Source organism: Lipotes vexillifer, unplaced genomic scaffold (assembly GCF_000442215.2).
Source record: "Lipotes vexillifer unplaced genomic scaffold, Lipotes_vexillifer_v1.1 scaffold1103, whole genome shotgun sequence".
NCBI classification, from domain to species: domain Eukaryota; kingdom Metazoa; phylum Chordata; class Mammalia; order Artiodactyla; family Lipotidae; genus Lipotes; species Lipotes vexillifer.
Window position 1 is genome coordinate 642,670 of NW_006775759.1, and position 8,544 is coordinate 651,213.

An 8,544-nucleotide genomic window follows, 5' to 3' on the forward strand; every position below is an offset into this window, starting at 1 on the left:
AGCTTTATTATTTTTACCTTTGATTTAAAGGAGAGATATTCAACTCTCTTTCAGTTGAAAACACAGAGACCATTTCAGGGTTTTTAATGGCCTAATTTCAATACTGTTGTGTCTAAGGGAATAGGGAGATCTGAAGAGCGGGAGAGTGACAGGTGAATAGCCAGTTGATGGAGCAGTTAGAACACATGTATTTATTGATTAAGTTCATCATTTTGTATGGGTGAGGTTCTGTGGCACCCCCTAAAATTACAATAGTAATATCAAAGATCACTGATCACAGATCACCACAACAAATATAATAATAATGAAAAAGTTTGAAATATTACAGGAATTACCCAGATGTGACACAGAGGTATGTAGTGAGAAAATGCTGTTGGAAATACGGCATTGATTGACTTGATTGACTCATGGTTGCCACAAACATTCAATTGTTAAAAAGCTGATATTTGTGAAGTACAATAAAGAAAAGCACAATAAAATGAGGTATGCCCGTACATTTCAAAGACCGCTATCTCCATTTAAGGTTAATTTTATAGATTCTGGGAGTTACAACTTGGACATATTTTGGGGTTTCCACTAGTCAACCCACTACAGACTTGAAACAATTTACTCTCACCACCATTTGACCCCAAAAACACAAACAGAAGACAGGATCACACTTCTGTGTATGGTGAAAATTAAAGATCTTAAAGAGTTAAAGAATGCAGGATGATGAGCTCCATCCTATCTGGGCCCCTCAAAACCAAAAGATCCTGGAAAATGGTAGTGGATCCTGCAAACTCATACAAGAATTCATTCTACTCTCAGACTCTGTGTCTGAAGTGATATCTCTGCTAAAGCATATTAATACATCTTCAGGTACATGGGATGAGGTCACTGCTCTGGTAACTGTGCTCTCTGCCATCCCTATCTGAAAGAAGATCAGATACAGTTCTCATTCACTTGGAAAAGACAATAGTATACATGTATATACAATTTTGCCTGAAGACTATATAAAATAAACTTTCTTCTCTTCCCTCATAATATAGGCCAATGAGATATGAATTTTCTGGATATCCTTCAGAAAATTGTACCAACCAGCTATGTTGACAACACTATGCAAATCAGAAAGATGAGCAAAAAGTGGTTAGTATGTTGGGCAACTGTGTAAGACTCATGAGCTTTAGAAAGTGGGAGAAAAACCCTATGAATATTCAACTGTGATCTTCCACATCAGTAAAATTAGATCCAGTGATCAGGGATATTTAAGGTTATCATTTCCAAAAGAGGATAGATTTTGCATTTTGCCTTTTTTCTGCAAAGAAAAATAATAGATATTGTAGGCCTTTTCAGGAATTAGGGGAAACATATTTTTCCATTCTATGACTCGTAGGCCAGATAACCCAAAAGACTGTCAGTTTTGAATGGACCCAGAGCAGGAGAGAATTCTGCAGTAGGTCCAGCCTGTAATAGTCTGTAATATTAGGTAGACCTTATAGGATTAAATACATCAGCAGTGAGAGAAGACACTGTATGGAATCTCTGCCAAGCTTAATAGAAGAATCACAACACAGCAATATAAAGTCATTTGGACTGAAGAATTATGTGTTTTTGGAAAAACAACTCCTGACATGTTATGGGACCCTGTTAAATATGGAACACTCAACCATGGGACATCATGTTATTTCTCACCAGAGACCAACCATCATAGAATTGGCATTAAGCAATTAAGTAGGCAAAATTACCCAGCCAGGTCACATCAGAGAGCTTTTATCATCATCCACCCCAGTTCTGGCTCCTAGAACAAATTAACAAAGTGACTATGGTGACAGAGAGTAAAGCTATGCATGGGCCCCAGTGTATGGGATCCTATTTACTGAGGCTCATGTAACTACTCCCTGAGTGTCAAAAGGATCATATCTTCTTGGAAAAGAAGTAAACATTGAGTTCCTGATAGGACATCATTGCTAGAGTAGACCAACTGGACACTGAGGCCAATTTCCTAAATTGGATCCCTTTCACACTGGCTATTTACCCTGACAGAAATAGTTAGATAATACTGGAAATGATTTTATCTTATTATCTACATGGACTCTGCAAAAAGGTCACATTTCATTGACCTAGAATTTTAGCAATTTTATTGGTTCCTAAGACTGAGAGGTATAAAAGTGGTATAAAAATCAAGATATTTTAAGGCCACAGGTGAAAATTGAATTCAGCATCAACACAAACTCTTATCTGAGTACCTTAATTTTTCAGTAGAAAACAGTGTGGATCATTTTGAATTTCCAATTTATTCAATTCCTTTCCCAGATGTCAATTCTCCTCAAGCTCTCATTTCTTTTTCTTCACTCATTGATACCCCCAGTTTCTGCTATTGATTCTGTTTTTGGCAATGTAATCTCAAAAGTGGCTATAGTCAGAAAGTTATAGTGATCTTAGGGTTCACCTCATTAGCTTCCCTTCTCTTAGTTGTCAAGTTTCTGTGATGCCTGTTGTTCAATACCTGAAAATCGTTGTTACATATAATTTGTCCAGTTCTCTAGTTGTTTGTGGCAGAGGGTTAGTCTGCTTCCAGTTATACCATCATGGACAAAAATGGAGTCAATACCTTAACTGACTTAATTACTAAGAAATTTAAATGACTTGGAACAATCTTTGAATAAACAAATTGAAGCAGAACCAGAGGAAGCTTTGCAACAAGAATGGAATTTTTGTAATGTAAAAATTTAGTGACTCACTGAACTCAAATCCAAGGGAAAGCACACTGTCTTATTCTTCCAGACTTCCTAAGACTAAGAGAACAAAATAAGCACTTTTACTTTTTTCCTACTAAAGTACAAATGGTTAACATCCAAGCCAGAAAACATCTAATAACATTGAGTGAGTAATACTGATAATGGATGAATTCATTGGCTGTGGGTCAAAGTTATTTATCCCTTTTGTGGTTCATAACAAATATAATTCAGGAGAATCATTAATACAAGAAAATTTTAATGATATCCAAACATTTATTGAGATATAATCAACATACAACATAGTATAACTTTGAGGTGACTTGAAATGCTTTTATATTAGAAATAATTACTGCCTTAGCATTAAATAACATCTTTGAGACACCACATAATTACCATTCTTTGCTTTTGTGGTGAAAATATTGAAAATGTTTTCACTTAGCAACTTTCAAGTGTAATACAGTATTATTAACAATAATCACCATACAGTACATTAGGTCCCCAGAACTCATTCATCTTATAATTGTATGTTTGTGTACTTTTTCCATCATCTCTCCCTTCACTTTAACCCCTACTGTCTAGAAACCACAATTCTATTCTCTGTTTCTATAAGTTTGGCTATAAGAGATATCATACAGTATGTCTTTCTCTGTCAAATTTATTTCACTTAGCATTATGCCCACAATGTCCACCTATGCTGTGGCAGATGGAAAGATTTCCTTCTTTCTCATAGCTAACTAATCTTCTATTGTAAACATATATCACATCAGTTTGCCCATTCATCTATTGATGGACACTTAGATTGTTTCTATATCTTGGCTGTAGTTATTAATGCTAAAATGAACATGAGTGCAGATATCTCTGCAAGATCCTGTTTCCATTTCCATTGGATATTTACCCAGAAGGGGAATTGTTAAATATGTGTAGCTCTATTTTTTTTTTTTCACAAAACCTCCATACTGTTTTCCATAGTAGCTGTACTAATTTACATTCCCCCAAATAGTACACTAGAGTTCTCTTTTCTCCACATGGTCACAAATACTTCTTGTGTCTTGTACTTGATAATAGCTATTCTAATAGATGTGAGGTGATAGATCATTGTGGCTTTGGTTTGCATTTCTGTGATGGTTAGAAATGTTGAGCACATCTTCACTTACCTCTTGGTGATTTATAATATGTATTCTTTGGGAAAATTATTCAATGTGTCTACCCATTTTAAAACATTTTTTTAACTATTAAATATAGAGTTCTTTATGTAGTTTGGATATTAATGCCTTATCAGATATATGATTTGCAAATATTTTCTCCCATTCTGTAGGTTGCCTTTTATTTTGTTTATTTTTATTCTTCCTGTGTAGAACTTATTAGTTTGATATAGTCCCACTTGTTTATTTTTGCTGTGGTTGCTGTGCTTCTGGTGTCAATCAAAAAAAAAAAAATCAATGCCAAGACCAAAGTCAAAGAGCATTTCTCCTATGTATTCTTCTGTGAATGCTTTCAGGTTTTGTTATGTTTAAGACTTTATCAATTGCATGCTAAATTTTGTGAGTGATGTAGGATAGGGGTCCAGTTTAATTATTTGGTATGTGGTTATCCAGTTTTCTAACCCCATTTATAAAAGAAACTATCACTTCCCCATTTAGTGTTATTGGATCCCATATAAAATATGAGTTATCCTTATAGCCAGTGCTTTTTTTGTTTTAAACTCTCAATTCTGTTCCATTGGTCTACATGCATATTTTATGCCAGTGTCATACTGTTTTGATTACTATAGCTTTGTAACATAATTTGAAGTCAGGAAGTGTGAGGCTTCTAGCTTTGTCCTTCTTTCTCAGGATTACTTTGGCAATTATTTTGTGGCTCCATATAAATATTAGGATTGTTTTTCTTATTTTTGTGAAGATGCCTTGGAATTTTTACATTAATTGCATTGAATACAGAGGACTTTGGATAGTGTGGATATTTTAACAATATTAATTCTACTCATCCATGAATATGGGAATCATTCCAACTTTCTGTGTCTTCTTCCATTTATTTCAAATAAGTCTTATAATTTTTGGTGTACAGAACTTTCACATCCTAGGTAAATTTACTCCTAAACATTTATTCTTTTTGATGCTATTTTGGATGGAGTTGTTTTCTTTGTTCTTTTTTGAGATGTTCTGTTGTTAGTGTATAGAAACACAACCCATTTCTGTACGTTGACTTGTAGTCTGCAAATACACTGAAATCACTGATCACTTCTAAAAACTTTTTGGTAGAGTCTTTATAATTTCCTATATATAAGATAATATCATCTGCAAAGAAAAGCAATTTTACTTCTTTCTTTCCAATTTGGGTGCCTTTTATTTCCTTGTCTTGACTGATTGCTCTAGCCAGGACTTCTAGTACAGTATTGAATAGAGCACATGTGTTATTCCTGATGAAATCCCAGGGGAAAAGCTGTCACTTTCACTCTCATGTATGATGTTAGCTGTGGGTTTGCATAGATTGCTTTTATCATGTTGAGTCACGTTTTTTTATTCCTAACTTGTTAAGCATTTTTATCATGAAAAGATGTTATATTTTAAAAAAATTTTTGTGTCTATAATATGCTCATATGATTTTTATTTTTCATTCTGTCAATATTGTGTATCATAATACTGATTGATATATGTTGACCCATCCTTGAATCCCAGAGATAAATCTTATTTGATCACAGTGTATGGTCCCTTTTTTGTGCTGTTGAATTTGGTTTGCTAATGTCTTGTTGAAAAAATTGACATCTATATTCATCAGAGATATTGGTCTGAGTTTTCTACCCTTTCAGCTTTTGTTTGTATGGGAAAGTATCATTCCTTTATTTCTGAAGGACATCATTTTCACATAAAATATTTCAGGATCATAGGTTTTTTTCTTTTGGAACTATTAATATACCAACCAAATCTGTCCTGGTCTGCAAAGTTTCTGTTGAGAAAGTTAATAATATCCCTCTGGGGAGTTCCCTTGTATGAAGTGAGTTGTTTTTTTCTCTCTTGCTGGTTTGGTATTTTTCTCCCTTTGCTCTTTGTTCTTCACTATTGAGAATTTGATTATCATATGTCTTGGTTAAGTCTTCTCTTTGGTGATTCTGTGTGGGAACCTCTGAGTTTCATGTACCTGGAAGTCCATATTCCTCCCCCAGCTTGAGAAGTTTTAGCTATTATTTATTAAATTAAGCTTTCTGCACCTTTTTCCCTCTCTTCTCCTGCTGAGAATCCAATAATGCAAGTATTGTTTAACTTTAAGCTGTCCTGTTCTTCACATAAGCTTCCAGCACTCTTTTTTAGTCTTTTTTCCTTTTTGTCTTCTGACTAGATAATTTCCAATGACTTGTCTTTGAGCTCACAGATTCTTTTTTCTGCTTCACTGAGTCTGCTCTTGAGGCTCTGTATCCATTTTTCATTCCATTCATTGGATTCTTTAGCTCCAGGATTTCTGGGGTATGTTGTTTGTTTCTTTTCGTTGTGTTATTTTTAGAAAAATATGGTCTGTAATTTTTCCTATTTCTTTTTATGATTTCTGTCTGTGTTGAATGTTTCATTTTGTTCATTTATTGTATTCTTGATTTCACTGAGCTGCATTTCATTGTCTGTGCTCTCTCACAGCTCTCTTAGCTTCCTTTAAAAATTATTTAAAATTCTTCTCAGGGAATTCATAGATCTGTATTTCTTTGTAATTTGTTGTTGAAAAGTTATTGTGTTCCTTTGGTGATGTCATGTTTCCTTAATTTTTTATGTTCCTTAAAGGTTTGTGTTGGTGTTTGCACATAAAGCGTCAGTTATCTCACACAATCTTTACTGACTGTCTTTGGGACAGAAATGCTTTCACCTCTCAGTCTGACTAGAAAATCTGAGACTTTCTTAGACCTTTCTTATGGATATGTCTGTTCCACATTGCTTTTTCCCTCTTTAGGGGGATTTCTTTATGTCGTATGCCTTCTTTTGATTCCACAATGGAAGCTGTGTGTTGAGGGTCTCCAATTTGTTTTCCCTAGTGTAGAGTCCTGAAATGTTCAAGTTTGTGAGTCTTATCCCAGTCCCACAGATATGGGTCAGGTTTCTGCACTTGCTTACTCTTATTCTCCATGGCAGTGTACAGCTGGAGACAGCTCTGTGGGTCAGCGAGAATGAGCATCAGGGTTTAGTAAAGGAGCACAAAGCACTGGGGGAGTCTGTGGCCCCACAGAGCAGTCTGCTGATGAGTTGTCCCAAGAAGATGGTGGGCAGGCTTCCTAATGGAGTCCAGAAATTGTTTAGTAGGAAGAACCACAGAGTGGTTACTAGCCTTGCTTTGATAAGTTCTAAGGCCTGGTGATGATCCCAGCCTCTCCTATCTCCTTAGCTTTGCAGATCACCTCAGTAATCTGGGAAAGGTGAGAAAGAAGTGGACATCCCTTATTGATGGGGAAACCAAGTACTCATAAGATTTCACTTTCCACTGTAGGAGAAATTACAGTTCTCCTACAGAAGAAGTTCTTACAAGGAACTTTCCTGGAACTGGTCCATAATGCCCTGTGGAAGGAATGACACAGGCAAAGTGAAATTGTTTTCTTACCCTCTTCAATGAATCTGTTCTTGGAATGATTTTCTCCAATGGTGGGATAAAACTTCTTCACCGGACTCCTAGAAACTTACCTTCATCCCTGGATGACTGCCAATATCAATGTTCTGTGTGGATGACAGTAGAGATCTCCTTCTACAGTCTTGATGCTGTCACTACAGGAAAGGAATTCTTATCATGGAAAGTTTAAAGGAAGCTGATATCAGTGAAGGAGGAAAGTGAAACAACATAAGATTAGAAAACTAGTCAGGGTCTTGTGGGCCATTTCAAAGAGTATAGATTTTAATGTACATACAAGAGAAAGTTATTAAACCGTTTTGCTCAAGTATGATATTTTCTGAAATAGAATTTTTTTGAAAATCAGAAAAGTTTCTCTATGGAGAGTAAGCTGCAGGCATGCAGAAGTTGAAGCAGTGATATTGGAAGGGTACTTCAGTAAGTCCAGATTAGATATGAAACTGAATAGGGTTAGATTGATGATAGTGAAAACTGCAAATGAAAATAGATTGACTTATCATTTGGAGGTAGAATTTAAAGTTATAGTAGGAAATTGAATAATTATGCAATTACACTTTTATTATTAGTCAATTATTCTTATGATAATGTTATTATCATCCTATATTCCTATTGATTAATAACTTGAGGAAAATCAATGTTTTAAGCAAAAGGACTATAGATGAAGTTATGATCCTAAATATTATTGTTTCCATTTCTACATGGAGTAGTGGCTTCCAGTTGTGAAGATCCAAGCCAAAAAAAGAAAAAAAAAAAAAGGGAATTTTACACTATAAGAAGAATCTTAGAACAAGAAAGCAAAGAAAAGAGAAGTGGATATACTAGAAGGAAGCATAAGATAATCAAGATGTCTTATTCATGATTTACCTTCTCCATTCTAAGTTATCTCTCCACAACATAACATTAATCTCACCTAGAATCAGAACTTGACTCATATCCACAATAATAGTAAAAAGATATTTTTCTTAAAGACAGTTGTGATATAGCCAAACTGGCACTTTATTTAGCATCAGAATATTTATATTAAATTCTCCTTGCCTTAACAGCTCTTAAACTGGACATATTTTATTTTTCTGGCAGCAAGTGTTTGTCTCTTTCCTATATAGAATTTCTAACATAATTATCAGTAAGAGAAATACTAGAGAGACCACTCTTTTCAAATGGACATTCAAAGAAAACCAGAGAAAAATTCCAAAAAATCTAGTTTTTTTTTTTTTTTTTTTTTTTTTTTTTT